We start from the raw sequence: 17,143 nt of genomic DNA on the forward strand, positions 1-17,143 counted from the left end.
ACCTGTCCTGGTAGTGATTTCTTTTTTTTTTTACTCTTTAACCTGCCTGTTTTGTTCTTTTTTCCCCCCTCCGAAGTATGTTTTGTGTTGATCGTGCAACAGCCAGGCAAACAATATGAATTACAATGTAAGCCAAATCTTTTATTTTATGAAAAAGCAGTTTAATTCTAAATTAAATAAAATGAAAACACATTTTCTATGCTCTTTGCAATCAGCTGGTTAAACAAACCTGCTCTGCATCATAAAAGATCAGTACTCTTGTGTTGCAGCAGATGGCGCTCCAGTTCCACAGAATACTCCTTGCTCATTGTACTCACGTCCAGTGGGTGAAGTGAGTTTATTTACTTACAGGTGAATTTAAAATGACATGTTTTGACAACGTCTATTAAAATCAAACATTGAATTTTTGGTGATAAATTGAGGATTTTGTTTGCTATAAGGACATTTTCAGGCAAACAAAAGGTTATCGTATTGATAAAATTACGGTTTACCATTAGACAAAAAAAAAAGGTTATTTAAAATTCAGTTTTCTTTGAATAGCTAGTTTTTATGCAGAAAAAGTCTTTAAGTGTCAAGGATTCGTTTGTGAGTATATTTGTTTACTCGTTACACGGACTTTTCTGGAGGGGGGTAAGGTTGACCCGAAAAAGTGTCTGCCCCTCCCAGCTTATGTGGTCAACTCAGCAGGAGTTGGAGTACAAAACAAACAGAACCGAGGCCACCAAAGACTTGCTGTCTTCTCTGTGTCTTTCAAACATTGTTTATTAAAAAAATCCCAGGAGAATAGGATGGCTGGATGTCCAGCGTGCAGCGAGAGCCTCCACTCAACGCTTGTTAGCGCTCCCATTCACATGAAAGCCATCTCCAGACAACAGCCGCTTTTGAAGAGTTGCCCTCCCTGCCAGGCTCCGTTTGCTCCTCAACAGGAGTGTGGCAGAGTCTGTGTCAGCCTTTTGGGGGTTTTTTTTGCCACCGGAGAGGCCAGCATGCTCCTGGTGCCAGCCGCTACTGAACCAGAATGCCAGCTCCTCCTCTGGTGCCAAGTGGCTCTCCCGGCGCTGTCCGCCTGTATGTCTGCCAGGCTGAGGAGTCCCCATTGGGGATGCTGTTGTCCAACTTCCTGCTGGGGCAATGAAAAGCCTTTTTGACAGCTCTCTTGATTGGCCCGATCGTTTGGTCTACTTCTTATCTTCTGTTTTTGCTTTAATCACAGTGTACACCATCACACACAGGTGTATGTTTTCCATAATTGAAATTTGCAGATGTCTTATGGAAAAGGATCTAATTGAAAATAGGTATCCTACAGTCCCCACAGTGCTCTGTAGTCTTAAACTTTTTCTTTGTATAGGTATTCTCTAAAGCCGTCCATCCATTTTTCTATACACGTTTATTCTTGTTCTGGGTCTCAGGGTTGCTGGAGCCTATCCACTTGGCCAGCCCTTTACAGGGCCATTCTCCAAATGTGATTTGACAAAGAAAAATCCCAGGTCAAGGCACAAAGTGTGCCTATTATGACGGTCTTCTTTATATCAGAGTCTCGGAAATAGAAGCCAACAAAAACAAACCAGGGACTACTTTGCTTGTGGTAATTTGGTCATTTTTCCTGAGAATAGAGCTTCAATCTGTTGGTGTGAAATCAGCAAGAACCCCCAAACAACAAAGATGGTCTTCACTGGTTAATTTTAGTGGATGATAAAAACAGAGACAGTTAAAGGGACGTTTAGGACCGAGTATAAAAAAAGAAGAAGGAAACTAATGTCATTCCTGTGTGGTTCTGAAAACCACAATCAGGATATAAGATAGGAAATGTGGCACACATGCGGTTTTTAAAAACCTGGCCGAGGTTGTCAAAACATCCACACAAAGTCCACCTTCATGTCTCCCTACTGGGCCAGGCGTTGCAGCAGACAATGACCTGTGTTTCCCGGCACAAAGTGCTCTCTGTGTCTGCTGGAGCTCCCCCGCTTTAATGGAGGTGATTGGCCTTGTTTAGCACTGCACGTCCGCCGCTGTGTGTGATTAATCATCATGTTAAACACTGGAGCTGGGTGTCCCTGAGGTGGGGTGGGGGGCCGGCAGGCTGACGGGGACCCCGGGGCCACCGCGATGCCCTAGGTCAGCATCCGTCGGTAGCAAAATAAAAGTGGAGAGAAACCATCATCCGTCACATCTGGTTCACATTTAGCCTGAAGTGAGATGCTGTCAGGAAGAGAAGTTTAACACGCTTTCCACGAGATTTCCTTTTAGGAAGCAGGAATGGTGAATGACAGATTAAGTAAGTCATTAAGTCCAAAGACTGACACAGTATAATATCATTTAAACAAATGCAAGACACAAATTATTGCAAATGAAGGCAGCAAGAATAGATATTAAATATAAAAGAAATTGTTTTTGCATTTTTTGACAGTCAAATATGATTTGTCTTGTCTGCTGTCCTTCCCTTTTTTCCCTTGTATATTTTAACTTTTGTATTATCCATCTAAAATAAGAAGCTCAATCAAGTTTAATCTCTATTCATATGTCTTGCAAAAATAAATTGCACCAGCTCCATCATAAACAATGCCAATAGATGCAGAGGTATTTGAGATTCTCGGGTTCAAATGATTTCCTCTGCTGCAGCACAAAGTGAAGCAGGGATCAGATGTAATAATGCCTAGAGGGTATCTGATTCAACAATGTACCTGCAGTTGGTTTTGTTGTTTTATGGGATTTGTTTGGGGCTTTTCGTACCAGAAACTTTGGATGAAAAATTATATGGAAGCAAAGGGAAGCAGAAGAGATCATAACCAATCCACCAGTGTTGTGTTTCATCATGGAGTTCTGGACACTCAAGTGTGAATCTAAGAGCTCTTGTATTGCAGGTTAAATGGAAATGTCAGAGTGATAAACAGTGGCAATGTATGACTGAGATGGGTTGTGGGTACTCTCAGGGGGCACACCGTAAATCCACACCGTGAGCCCCTGATAGCCGGTAGTCTGACACTTGTATTCCTAGAAGCAGCCAACTTTCCAGGAGTTTTATATTTAATGGTGTCCCTGAAATGTGAACTCACACGCTGGAATCTAGCAGATAAAATCCCCACATGCATAAATTCCAGCCCCTATTAAAAGTGCGTAAAGCTCACACGGTATAAAATAAAACCAACCTCACCAGCCCTCTGGGCACTTATAACCGGAGGTGTTAACCTACGCTGAGCTCTGGGAAATGCAAAGTCTTTTGTGAAGGAAAACATTGCGGCAGACATCCAACATGTAAAAGCCACCCAGTGCTAGAAGGTGAATGACCCAACCACGATGTCTGAACTGCTGCTTTTGACTCACTTTAGGTAGCATGAATGAGGCACTTAAAGGTATCAGTTTCCAGTCAATAAACAAGAAGATCGAGCTTATGGTTCAGTGAGAGTCGAACATGTGGGACTAGTCACACATACAATCAAGAAGTGCCCCTGTTAGGTCTACTAAACTGGACTAAAGCATATCTTGCCTTTACCTACACAGAGTTCAGGTTGTAGTCTGTAACACAAAACTAACTAAACTGAGCTGGGTACAGTAGCAGTCAAAACTGTGTTTGACATTCGCAATTTGTGTCCACTTTTGTTTCCAGGGAGCGAAAACCCGTGTGTAATCGAAACTTTCTCTTACATGCAGCCAAAGCTGATGGCCCCCGCTGCTGGGGCGTCTGAGATTTTGACGGCGGCTCTGTGTCGTGTGGCGCTGGCGTCCGTATTCTGCCAGGCGGCGTGTGTGGTCAGCGGGCTTCTGAGAGGCTGTAGGGGAGCGTGAGGGCTGCAGGTCGAGCAAGAAGCTCCTTCAGTTGGCGCCTTGTTCGCTGTCCACTCTTCATGCATCATTTCTATTCATCTGTAGGATTCGGTCTCAATGTCTGGCTTACCTTGAATAGCATCCTTGCAGCACGTATGGCCTCTTTCATGACTATCTGCATCCATCAAAGACATATTATGAGCTTACCCTTCACTGTACACCCCCACACCTCATCTTTCTGTCCTCCCGCCTTCTGCCTGTGGCCAAGTGGCATATGGTTTTGTTGGGCAAAGCTTAAGAGACATGTCAGCCTGTGGTACTGAACAAACACATCTTTTATTTCGAACTTTCCTCTCCTCTGCGAAAACTCCTGTTGCTCATGTCTCCTCTCCTACCCTGCTTTTCCTTCACTTCTCTCCCGATCTCACCTCTTTCGTCTGCCTCACAGCTGGATACAATTAAGAGCAAAAAGCCTTTTGTCTTGTCGGGGAGGGATTTTGTTATATTTGTGGGTGATGGAGAGAGCAGAGAGGGGCAATGGGCTCAAGATGCTCTTGGGGTGAAAACTATGGAGGAAATGAGGGGCTGCAGGAGAAGAGACAGAGCTCCACGCTCCGAATGAAAGGCCCTCTATCCTTTTTGGTAGGGCACATTAGAGACGTGCACTGTCTTGCTTCATTGAGGGAAAAGCGGTTTTCACCACACTCTGCTTCCATTTATCTTTGACTCACCAGCGCAGACATTTGTTCAGCACATGCACGCACACGCACATACTGTACGCAGGCTGGATTTGCTTTGATTCCTGATTGCTTTGGTTTCTGCGGTGGCTTGCTCAGGTTACCGTTCAAACTTTTGCCAAACCAGTGTGTGTCTGTCTGACCCCGTGTGTGTGTAGAAATATGGTGATTCTCAGTCAGTGGTGGGAATAGCACAGTTTCAGCTGCTATTATTAGCCTTCTGTTCCACAGGCTCAGTTCTTTCCCCTGCCTCCTGTCTGACACCGGCATTTCATTATTTTCTGGCTCCAGAGCAGAAACGTCTAGTTATCGCAGTGAGGACAGCCCTGCTCTCATTCCAGCATGGCTGTTTATAGGACAGACTACTCCTGTATACGCTGTGTTAATTAGTCAATGTGTCAAAGCCAAGGGGCGTTCCCAGAACCAGGTGACACACTTCACTTAGCCTTTCAGCGCACGTTCAGGCACCCAGACCTGCATGCTGCTGACAGATGCACCCTTGACTAGTGAGGGTGTCAAGACTAACTGAGACCCTCACACATCACATTTGAGTACAGTCACTTCTCCTACGTATGCAGATGAATACAGGAACGCTCAAGCACACGGTCCACGACCTCCCACATGACTGTCAGCCTCACAGAGCATCTTCCATTACCCGTAAGCGCAGCTGCAATATTGACAAGGTCAAGATGGGCTCTGACAGCTGTGACCTCTGAGGCTACTGTCCATTTGACCAGCCAGATGGTCAGAGAGAATGACAAAAGGCCCATTAAACTTCACTCAGAAGAGAAAGTTAGAAATATTTCTGGCAATGAAATGATCATCATAGTAAAATAAATTGATTCAACAACCACAAATTAAAAATGTAAAAACTATAAAAGTAGAGACTTAAATGGTTCTTTTTAGGTCTTTATGTCTCAACATGTGCTGGGTTGTTTTGATCCTATGGGAGTCGTGTGGCTCAGAACAAAAATAAACTACCAGCAAACAGCCTTTGCCAACAAAATAATATTACCCGAGAAGAGAAAGACGGCGGTTCAGCAGGCTTTAGATGTATCCTTTGAGGTTTAAACTAAACATGGTACATGTAAAATGTGAGTTAAGGGCAAAAGCGGGATGATTTTTTTGAATCAGCACGAGTTCAGAAGTTCAGGCTGTGCAGTGTGGGCAATAAGTCTACAAAGCTGTCTCCTGTGCCGTGCAACACATGGTAAAGTAATAAAGATTTACAGATTTTGTTTTAGGAAATCTTTGATTCCATAGTGTTTGCTTTTAATTTGTAAAATATAATTAAATCCAAAACTGTCTCCAAATATGCAAGAGGTAACTAAATTTGTTATTTTGTATCTCTTTGTGCTTCTCATGACAATGATGTGAACTTTTTGCCACAGTTTGCCAAAAGCAGCTTACCATGCTGACATTTTTTTGCAGAAATAATTTATGTTAATTGGTTAAAGAACCAACAAGGCAGAATCCTTAAGGTACCATATTTCCTCCTCCTGCTAGAGCACATATGTCAAACTCAAGGCCCGGGGGCCAAATGTGGCCCTCCATGTCATTTTATGTGGCCCCCGAGAGCATAAAAGTTTTTGATTTCTTAAAATAAAAAATAAAAATTGGTGTGTATTTATATATATATATAGGGGGAATCTGCCTTGAAATATCAGATTGGGCAACTATACATTAGGACTTAAACACTGTCCATATAACCTAACCTGACAGAATCAAATTTAAAAGGATTTATGATAGAGTAACAAGCAAACATATGTTTTCTATGCAACTGTAATTGTCACTTTCAAAAGTTATAATAAATAAATAAATTAGTTGTTTAACATTAAGGAGTAGTTACGTGTATGTTTCATTACATTTAGTTACATGTATAAGTTATATCCGGCCCTTTGAGGACAGCTGCTATACTGATGTGGCCCTCGGTGAAAATGAGTTTGACACCCCTGTGCTAGAGTATAGAGCAGTTTTCGTTCACACAAAGACAGCTGAGGTGGTGATGGCGGCACGTGGGGTTTGGTTTAACCCACTGGTCATGTTGCTCATGAGGTACCACAGCTTGCTAATGGACTGAAACTGTTTACTGTAAATGTCACTGGCTGGGTGGTCATGTTTGTCAGTTTGAATATGAACCAAACTGACGCTGAAAGTCTTTTGAAGAAATGTCCCAATGTACTTGTCTCCAGTAAAAAAAAAAAACAAGGACTGTTCCATGTATTATGTGACTGAAGTGACAGATCTTAACTAAAAGGTAGGTCAACAAATTAATTCCAAAGAGTAAGTAAGGAGAATTTGTCAAATAGGGTTTATATCTCCTTTAATCCCAATTAAGGTTCAAGTCAGATCAGTCAAGGGGTCAGTTCCTCTTTTTGAAGAAGATGGATCCTTACTCAATTAAATAATTGAGTGTCTCCTTCAAAATGTGCAACGACAAAGAATTTTTGGAGGATCCTTTATTACATCTTTTACCTGAAGATACACCAGACATTTATTTAAAGGAGACAAGATAGTTCAATCTATAATTCTCAGTTTTAATGGCTTTTTCTATCTGACACAATTTCTAAAATCTAAATTTCCCTTTTAGCCATTGAAGGGTGTTTTATTTTGAAAATCTTTTGAGTGCCTCTCTCTCAGTCATATTTGGTTAAACTTCCTGTCTGTGTCCTTCTGTTAATAAAATACATTTTTATTGCTTTAAGCAAACAATAGATTGTGTTCTTGTAGTGTCACCTATGACAAAAATGACTGTAACAGATGACATATACACTGCTGCTGCTGTTGTTGCAAAACTAAAATCTACTCATGTGCAACTTAATTGCAGGTGAAACAAACAGATGAACAAACAGTTCTTTAGGCAACTATTACCAGTGACACATTCCAGGCTGCACAATGTCAACATCTTTGACAACCATCAGTTTAAAAAAAGCCATGACACGTTCATTAATGTGAGACCTGCACAGCTGTATAAATAAATACAAAACTGAAAAGGCAAACCTGCAAGAGGATACATGTTGTTGCATGATGTAGCAGAATGAACGTTCTGGGTTAAAGCTTTAAACAATACAACAGATTTTCATGACAACTTTCCATTTACTTTGGAAAAACCACAACTTAAACATGAAAGCAGAACATCGAAACTCCATATATGCACTATAAGGTTCTACTCCGATTGACTTTTGGTCTATTGTAAAAGCGCTTCCAGTGGTCTTTTAATTAAGTTGTGCCATTTTTAGGCAAAATGAAAAAAACTGTTCTAGGTTCTGCAGAGTTCTTGAGAAATACACTTTTGAGTTGTGAGCAAGTCTGTTGGTGCAGAATAAGCCTGCCATTACTTCCTGTCATCCATCTGTTTACTATCTCTCCCTACAGCCCCTCACAATTCTAACGTAGCTTTACCGGTGCAAAAAAAATAGCGAACAATTTTGGATCTATCTTTTGAGCCAGACACCACTTTGGTCGAGGAAATCCAAGATGTACATGGATTGTCTGCAAGTGGATACATCAAAATGGAGCAGAGCAGCGAACTTGTTTAACAACTACAATTTTTACCAAATCTCGTTTTTCATCTGCTACTTAAATAAGAAGAAAATCAGAAACACAATACAATTTTAAGCTTATTTTTCTTTATATATGTCCTCCATCATCAGGGTAAGGCTATAAGACATGTTGAAAACACCCAAAACACAATTTTGTTTAAGTGAATCGTTAATATAATATCTTACTTTTTAAAATTTAAAATCTATTAATTAGAGAAACAGTTTTTACCCTAATGTCAATCCTCTCATGACTTCACTCTGGTGGAAATGAGGTTATCGGGAGACAATTGCATGATGAAAGGTGTCACTTTGCTATCATTTATCAAGTCTGTGTGGTCTGTTTTTCATAAATGTACTCATTCCTAATGTTGTACCAGCCTTATGTGACATCTATCCACAGGTCCCAATCTTATCAGTGGCCCTGTACACCCTACCCGAATACCTCAACTCACAGCTCGCACTGGAGAGTCAAAGTTCACCTGTTTGGGATTTGACCCCTGCCTGACCCTTCTGATGTGCTTGACCACTGACACAAAAGAGTCCCAGTGGTCAGTGGTCACAGAGGTTATGGGCCATCCGTTAGCCACAGCAGGGGCAGATAGGGGAAAGGTTTTCCATGTCAAGGGTCACGGAGATGCCACATGCTCGGTCGTCTGTCACATGGTTTAGTCTTCTCGGATGACAGTGGAAGGCTTTGAGAACTGAGCCTAGACCCTTTTACAGGCCTCTGTCTATGGATTGACACGATTCATTCAGGATATCACTTGTCTTTGATGAGGGCGGCATGTGACACACAGAAAACCCAAAGAAGACATTTTTTTTGATTGTATTTAACTTTTTTGACAAGAAAGAAGGTTTTTTTTTTAGTTCCCCTGCTAATAGCTTCATGGCTTTTCTTTTTTAATCCTTAAACTTTATTATTACAAATACACGTGGATCTGTTTTTATGGCTCAAACACTCATACAGGCAAAGAAAGATTGCATACAGAATGGAGGTGACCCTGTCCAGACTGCATATAAGGCTCAGTTCCATAGCGAAGCGCCAACTATACTGCTGAGGAGGTGAAATATGAGCCAGCTCACTGTCCTGGATCGATGGATTCACCTCCTCTGCTGTCCCAGTAGTCCGCTCCTTCTCTATCACTGTCACCACTCAACATCTCTCTCCCACTTCCCCCCATCTACTATCTCCAGCTCATATTTACCCAAAAGTTCTTCCTCTTTTCCTCTCGTCTGCAGTTCCTAATGCTGCTAACAGCCAAAAACAGAGAGTGATATAAGGAAAAAGCTTGGATTGTGTGTACAATATTCACATTCGTACAAACAGGGAAAATTCCATTGTTATTTGTCGGTGGTGTTAAGTTAAACTCCAGTACAAAACTCTTTGGGGCATCATCATTTTTGAAAACAACTGTCCAAAAGATCAAATTCTACTTTCTTTTACAAATTGTTCTTCCAAGATTCTTAGAGATCTAGGACAAAATTTATTGTCTCCCTTTATTTCTGTTTTAAAGGCAAAACATCTCAGACGTTAAACCACTCTGAACAGATCAGAACTTCACAACTCATCTTAACAATTATTTAGATAAAAGGAAACATTTACTTGGAGTGTGCCCTACAGCAGAATTTTGCTTCTATTTCACCCAAAAACAGAAATCTTAGGCGTTGATCACTGTATTACAGTCATATCCACAAGTGTTGGGTTGCAACTCAATTATTTATATATTCTTTAATTATTAATCATTGGTTTTCAATCAGAAAGCAAAAGGCATTTTATGTAGTTCTTATTTTAAGTGGTGAAAATATATATAAAGACGCACTCCAATAAGTGTTTTTTTTAATGTTTTTAACATGTTCTTGTGGCATTTTTCTGACGATGGAGAACATATATTACCATTAAATTAAGTTCAAATTTGTATTTCTGGGTATTTCTTTATTCAAGTCCTTTTCAATCTGGAGCAGGCAAAAAAATGCTTGTAGCTGTGACAAACAAACAAAAGAACACAGAGGTTCACAAGCACCCTGCTTCGATCTATTCGGATTAATTCACTTGTAGACGACTAGATCCGTCTCTGTTTTCTTCGTCCGAGCTGATGGCTGAATAGTTTTAATATTGCTCGCCATTTTTGTTGCTCCGGTAATGTTAGGGTGGATGCGGGTGGAGGCGTGAGCGGTTGTAAGGGACATTAAGCAAGAGGTAGAATGTGTAAACAGTTAGATGATGGGAAGTGGGGGCAGGCTTACTCCATGCCAACACTTCCTTCCGCAACTTAGAGGTGAAATTTGGATGAACCCTGCAGAAAACGACACAGGGTTTATTTTATTTTGGCTAAAAAATGTCATAATCATAATTAAAATAAATCAAAAGATGATCAGAGTGGGACTTCAACTAAGAAAAAGTACACCAAATTTTCAATAGCACCTAAAACTTATTCTGTTAATTTATACAATACTTTAATTATAACAAATATATAATTCAAATATTTCCCCCCATGCAGTATTTACTATATTTAGTTTCTCTTGCCTTGTTGCAGTAAAATATATCAACTACATCTATTTGAAAGAGAGCTAAGTTTGATAAATCAAAAACACTCTTCAGGTATAGTGGGTCTTTGTTAGATGACTACCATGCTTGTGATTGTAAAGTTTAAGGTCAGGGTTAAAGGCTAGAAAAGCCTGTTTGAATAGAAATGTGTGTGTAGTGGGGGGATACCCTCCACCACACTCTCTTCATTATCACTTGGGGAACCATTTGGTACCAATGTTTTGAATCCAATATGAGAGTTCCAGCCAGCACAATTTTCCTGTAAACATCTCCCTCTAGGTGAGAGCCATCAATCGGCTTCTGGTAGCGTTCTACCCGGAAACAAGGATCACATCCAGTTAAAACACCCCAGTGTTTGGTTTCCACCACAGAACGCGGTTGGGCGCCAGAGGCGAGAGCCTTTGTGTGAATGTGAGGGAATGAGAGGGAAAGTGAGAACATCTCGTCATCTGAAAGCGGAATCAGGTGAATGGAAATCTTCACATTGCCTAATTTGCTCATTTATTCCCAGAAGCAAAGAAATTCTTGACAGACTTGGTTTTTAAGCGGAATGAACTTTCATCTCTCAGCACTGTAATTGCATTCCAGTGCCCGGTGCAGAGCTGAACGAACACAGGGAGGATGCTTGGTCTCCCCAACACATGTTACTGTGCTTTGTAATGAGTTGAAAACTCCCATCTGTAGCGCGCTCTCTGTTCTCCTTTCTTCTTTGGGTCAAAGAATATAAGCCATTAATCATTACCTGGGCGTGTGACAGCCAGCGCTTGATTGGAGGTTTGATCCTGACTCCTTGACAGCTTTTTCTCTCTGGCTGGTGTGGCTGCAGGGCCAAAGGTGGGGCGGCAGGACCGTGTGGAGGGGACTTGAACGCACATCACAGGAAGCGTAATTGGCCTTGAGTGAGTGCTTACCGGATCGCCAGCGAGCTCCCTGACTGAGCGCTGTGTGTCAGCCTCCCTGGACCCCCTCCAAGCAGCCATGGATATTTTTAATTTACCTCCTACATAAGGCCTGAGGAATGTCCCCCTCCCCACCTACAGATACTATTCTCCAACCCCCTCTCCCTTTCATTCACCCATGCTCTGCTTTCCATTATCTTTATTTGAAATGCAGATCCATATTGACTCATCAGAAACACATGTTAGCAACATACGTGCATGCGTGAAGATTGTGCACGGGAAGCATGCATGCATGGATCCTGCACACAAAACTCCCTTACTCTCAGTCTGAAAGCCGATACCTGGGTTTACTCAGAAATAAAAGGTGGACTCCGGAAATACCTGCACTGAGAGCCAGGATGCATTTTGTTTTATCCGGAGCTGCCAGGTCAGGAGAGTTCAGGCTTTCTTCACAGGCATCCCTTCATTATTGGCCTGGATTGGAACCAAGGGCTGGCTCTGCTTTAGGAACAGCAGATTGACTTAAAATGCAACCTGGTTGGTTGGGGTCCTGCTGGTACAGCAGGTCTAACTTTGATGGCAGCAGTAGGACGTTGTAATAGCTCTACTGATTTTTCTTTTTTGTTTTTATTTTAATGACATACTGTGTAGAGCTTCAAAAGACAACGATGCTGGGATATAATCATTCCCATGTGTCCCCACGTCAAGCTTTCTGTTTCTTGATTCAAATCCAAATATTATCTCTTCCCATCAAATTTAAACAGCTAAAAAACCTGGTTGAAAAGTTGGAAATCAAACCCACTGCATAATAGAGAAATGTCTAGTCCAGGCATTTACATTTAGTAGAAAGCCAGTCTCGTTTTTAATAAGTAGACATGTTTAGCTTGTAAGAATTATGATAATGTGTTTAATCTGACAGTGTGCTGACAGGGCAGCCCTCCACATGGGAAGCTGTGAACATTTTGAGGATCAAAGGTGAGGAAAGGCTTACTTTTCTACACAATCCCACCATCAAGGTTGCAGGGAGGTGAGCCTCAGCAGGGTTCACTGCTAAGGTCCACATCCATGTCTGTGTGTTTCTGTGTGTGCGCATGTTGCTCTGTCTTTATGAATGTCCACCTGATGAGAAGCTGTTTCCGCTGTCACGGTAAATTCCTCTGCAGCTCTCACAGCGCCGGCAGCGAAGTTATCTTTGGGGTGGTCGCACTCAAGACGCGCCCTGTTCCTTGACTCTTCAGGTCGCCCCCTGCCATTCCTGTCTGAAATAAAGACCTTCTGTGTTTTTGTGCCACAGACATGGGAATGATATACTTTGGCCAAGAGGCTTGAGTTTCTCCCACTATCACAGACAAAGATCGTAACCCAGGCTCAGGGACACATTTGCACTTTAAAAATGTGGCTTTTTCAGCTTGACTGCCAATATAAATTTCTTTTGCAGGTAATTTTGAGAGTCTAACGTCTTTGTTTTAGTCTTACACAAGTTTTCAATTCAGGTGGTTTAAGACTATGTTTTAAAGGATGTTTGTGGTCAATTGATGCTTGGTTTTTGCTTTCCACATCTTTTATTCATTTCCATTCATTTTTAGAAACAACAAAATACTCTTTTTTTTCAGAGGGAAGAATTTATTCACAGGATGTCATCAAGGTGCCTTTGAATGAAACACTTAACCACCAGCCGTTCTGGGTTGCTCAGTGGCCCATAAATTAAGCCCGCCGCTGCAGGACAAGTCCCAGTTATTGGCGCATTTAAAATCTAAAAAAAAACAACTCTTTTTCTGGCTTCCCTGACGTGGTTACAGGATTAGCTTGTCATGTAATTTCTGCGTGAAGCTCCATGAGTGCTAGCTTTCGCTGGAAGTGAGCGTTGCATTCTAGAGGTATTGTGTATTACGATAGGGACTGATACTGATCTCCAGTCAATTAGGATTGAAGAAGCAGATAAGTGGTTCTCTTGTATTGTCACAACCTTCATTAACCTAATTATATCAGGTGGTGGAGCCACTGACTCTTTATATGTGTATTTGATTGTTTTTGTGAGCTGGGCTGTGGAGGGGATTGTGTATGTAATGAAGAGGGGGAGGTAGTGCATTGTGTGTATAGTTAATTAAAATGTGTTCATGCTGATTTTTGCATCTGCATTTGTAACAAAGCAGGAGAGTGAAACAAGGGAGGGATAAACCAGTTTCCCCATGTATGCATTCTTTGTCTTGAACCCTGTCTTCTGCGTCTCCCTCATATTTTCTGCACTTCCTTTTGTCCTCCCACTCTCAGCCCTCATCCGTCTCCCCCTCATTGCTTGTCTTTTTTTCCCCCCGGTTTATCTCCTTTACACTCTTTGTCCCATACATCAGCATGCGCTGTAGGGATGCATGACGTCACTCAGACTGTTGCATTCATTACTGTAATAGCCTTGCATACTCTGCTCAGGGAGGGGGGCCCAGATGGACTTTGCGGTCTGCATACATATAGGAAAATTTCCCTTTGTCTCTTTTATTCGTCTTGATGTGTCTTTGTTGTGCAGCACTCTTCCTTTCTGACCCCCTCCACATTGATGTCTGAATCCCCTGACACATTTGCACATATACTTCCCTCATTTTCCCGTCTCACACCGTGATAAGTTCCCTCTGAGCGATGAAGCTGGGCTTTTTTCCCATTTAGTGCTCTAATAATGACGACCCTGCGGTCTGCTGTGCAGGATGTCTTCTGCCACTACGACCCCTCAGGGAGGTCTCAGTACCACTCTGCGATGGGGTATGTTTATATGCACATATGGGCACTCATGAGTATGTGTTTCACTAGTAATGTAATGTAAATATCACCCTCCGCCCTGAAGAGAATGGAAGATCAAAGCTGACCGGATGCAGGATAGTGGACATCTGAGTTTTAAGTGCGTCTGGCCTGGAAGATCATTGAAGAGCCTAAAAGGTTTGGAAGGAAGAGGAGAATCTCACGAGGCTCCGATACCTCAACTATGTTTGCCACATTTGTTGAGAACATCGGGAGCCTTTTTCTTTTGTTAGAACTGCTAACTAATCCTTTTTTCAACTGGTAAATTAAAAATGATGTGTGGTCACAATACATCCTTTATTCAAAATGGGATACCTCTCCGTTGGCTCTTCTTTTCTTGTCTTCTGCTCCCTTACTGCTGTTGTAGCACCAGGATTTGGCTTGAGAGCCCTCAGCGGCTTCACCAAGCTTCCCCTTTTCCAAACTGTCACCCACAGGCTTCCTTGTCGTGAACTCCTCTGCGGGGCCTCTGAGCAGCACCAGCAGGAAAGCAAAGTGTAGAAGTCTTTTCACATGATGAGGCCCGTGGAGTAGAATTGATGTGAGCAGTATGTGACAATACAAAATTACCACCAATGAAGAGCGCAGCAGCCTGAGGGAAGCCATCACACAGCGGACCGCACAATGACGAGTACAAAGATACTGTCCTGCTGCATTAGCTGTGTCCAGTTTTTATTTTGCCCTCCACCCAGCCCCATTTTTTTGCTGTAGATGTCTGGTAGACCAGAGCACTCATTTGGATAAAATTTAGATGATTTATCTTTAGGAATTAATACATCTTTGCCCTTCTCATGTCCAATGAAGGCTGTTTGGGTGCAATTCATCACGTCTTTGTCTTTCTGCACCCCCACTTGTCTGAGCAAAAGAAAATGGATAACTAAAACTCATCAGGACAACAAAATCCTCTACCGGAGAATTACCACGTACGCCAGTTGTGATCTCAAAAATTTGGCAAAGGTGCGCACAAGCCCTGGGTGGTCGCCCTGACTGTCTGAAATGGTTATGTAACCCCCACTGATGGAGTTGTGATTGGAGAATGATAAGAGCATGTGATCCCTGCGGAGGAATTAATACACGCCTCGCTTCATCCTTAATCCTACTTCCACTCAGCATAAAGCAAATTACCACTAACAATCTGCAGGCAGGCAGGCTTCTAGTGCAACAGGGACAATGCCATTGTTCTGTAATTCCTTCCCTCCCCAACAAATTATAAATACCCCACTGGGCTCGAAGAGGCCTGTCGGCCTCAATTCCACAAGATGTTACACATCTAAACAGTCTTCTCAGAGGACTTTACAAAAGAAAAAAAAGATCGTTTTTTTTGTCTTAACTCTTTTGTCCTCACCACCCATGATTGCATTGTAATTGATGGTTCTTTGAGGTTTATGTTCATCACTGATTTTCCCATGCCTCTCATCGACTGTGTGCTGATTGGATGGACAATTCCCTAGGAAGGTGATGAGAAAAGAAGAGATGCTAAGCCAACTGAGAGAAGTGTGGTTAGCACAGAAATCCAAGTAAATTAATTTTTTTACCCTTATAAGGTTACCATGAAAATGTTTAAAGACTCACTCCAATGAAAATTGTATTTTTGGTGTTTTTAACATCTTCCTGTGGCCTTTTTTTGATGATGGAGGACAGATTGTCATGTGTTGGGGGGTGGCTCGAAAGCCGGTTGGACCCAGAAGCAGAAGCGGAGGCACGCGGATCAGAGACTAGAGGATTTAATTAACAAAAACCAAACACAAAGCGCTGCAGAGCAGGTTTTCGGAACAAAACAAGACTTACTTGACGTGGCAAGGAACTTAAAACGAGAACGTGGCGAGGAACATGGAACTAGACAGCATGAACACCATAACAGAGGTAATGAACCAGCATAGGAGGAAGGCAAAGACAAGACTTAAATACAGACAGGGAAGACAAGACACATGTGGACACGATCAGGGCTAATGGGGACCAAAGGAAGTAAAACTCAAGAAACAAGACAAGACAGGACCTTTCAAAATAAAACAGGAAACAGAAAACAAGACAGAACAAGAACCAAGACGAAAAACAAGACAACAAACTCAAAACCATGACACAGATATAAAAATTAAAATTTTTTGTCAGTCAGGGGTGGACGACTTGTAGACGACTAGATCCATGTGTCTTCATCTTTCTTCTCTGAGCTGGCATCTGGCTCAAAATTGTACAGCTGGATAGTTAATATTGCATTTTTGTAGCATTTTAGGTTGGGGTTGTGAGGGGCTGTAAGTTAGCCGGAGAGCATGTAAAGAAATGGGGGACGAGGAATGAGGCCAGGCTTAGTCCACACTAACGGTCCCACCTACAATTTGAATTTCTAATGAACTATCGCTGCTCTGCAGAAACTATGTCCCAGAAAATAACAGTTAGTTTTATTTTGGCTAAAAATGGCATAATTGTAATTAAAAGACTACTCAGAAAAAAATAGATGAAAAGATTGTTAGAATGGGACTTTAGAGCATTTTGTGCATAAAGGGAAAATATAAACCATACATTTTTCTGCTCCCTTCAAGGTCACTTCAGTACAGAGTGTGTCTGCATAAGGAGAAGGAGGATGGAGTGATAATAGATATAAATAGAGTGACAGAAATGACGTGTAAGCATTAGCAAAGAATTGCAAACTTTGCACCAGGATGAAGGACAGGATTTTACAAGAGTCAGTTTTGCATTTAATCTTTAAAGAGAAATAAACAACATCTCTCTGAAACATTAAGAACCTGATGTCCAGAAAGGAGCATATTTGTAATTCTTCAAGCAGTTAATCAAGATCAGTCATGGTCTGTTGCTCCACGCTGCACTTTTTTCTTTAAGGTTTTGCAACACCACTGCCCTTAGCTGTGGTCGTCT

At 41.9% G+C, this 17,143-nt stretch overlaps 1 long non-coding RNA gene across 2 annotated transcripts; it reads right to left on the reverse strand.

The window, feature by feature from the left end:
• Window positions 1-17: 17 nt before the first annotated feature.
• Window positions 18-10,449, reverse strand: LOC144990028 (uncharacterized). 2 transcript variants are annotated; one of them, XR_013653957.1, is made up of 3 exons: window positions 3,893-10,449; window positions 3,643-3,786; window positions 18-2,199 (listed from the first exon to the last, which is right to left on the reverse strand). It is a non-coding gene; the product is annotated as an uncharacterized LOC144990028 (long non-coding RNA). The 2 variants fall into 2 exon arrangements; XR_013653956.1 differs by having other exon boundaries at window positions 3,643-10,449.
• Between the last annotated feature and the right edge of the window lie 6,694 nt (window positions 10,450-17,143).

Source organism: Oryzias latipes, chromosome 24 (assembly GCF_053564925.1).
Source record: "Oryzias latipes strain Hd-rR chromosome 24, Olatipes_Hd-rR_3.1".
Taxonomy (NCBI): domain Eukaryota; kingdom Metazoa; phylum Chordata; class Actinopteri; order Beloniformes; family Adrianichthyidae; genus Oryzias; species Oryzias latipes.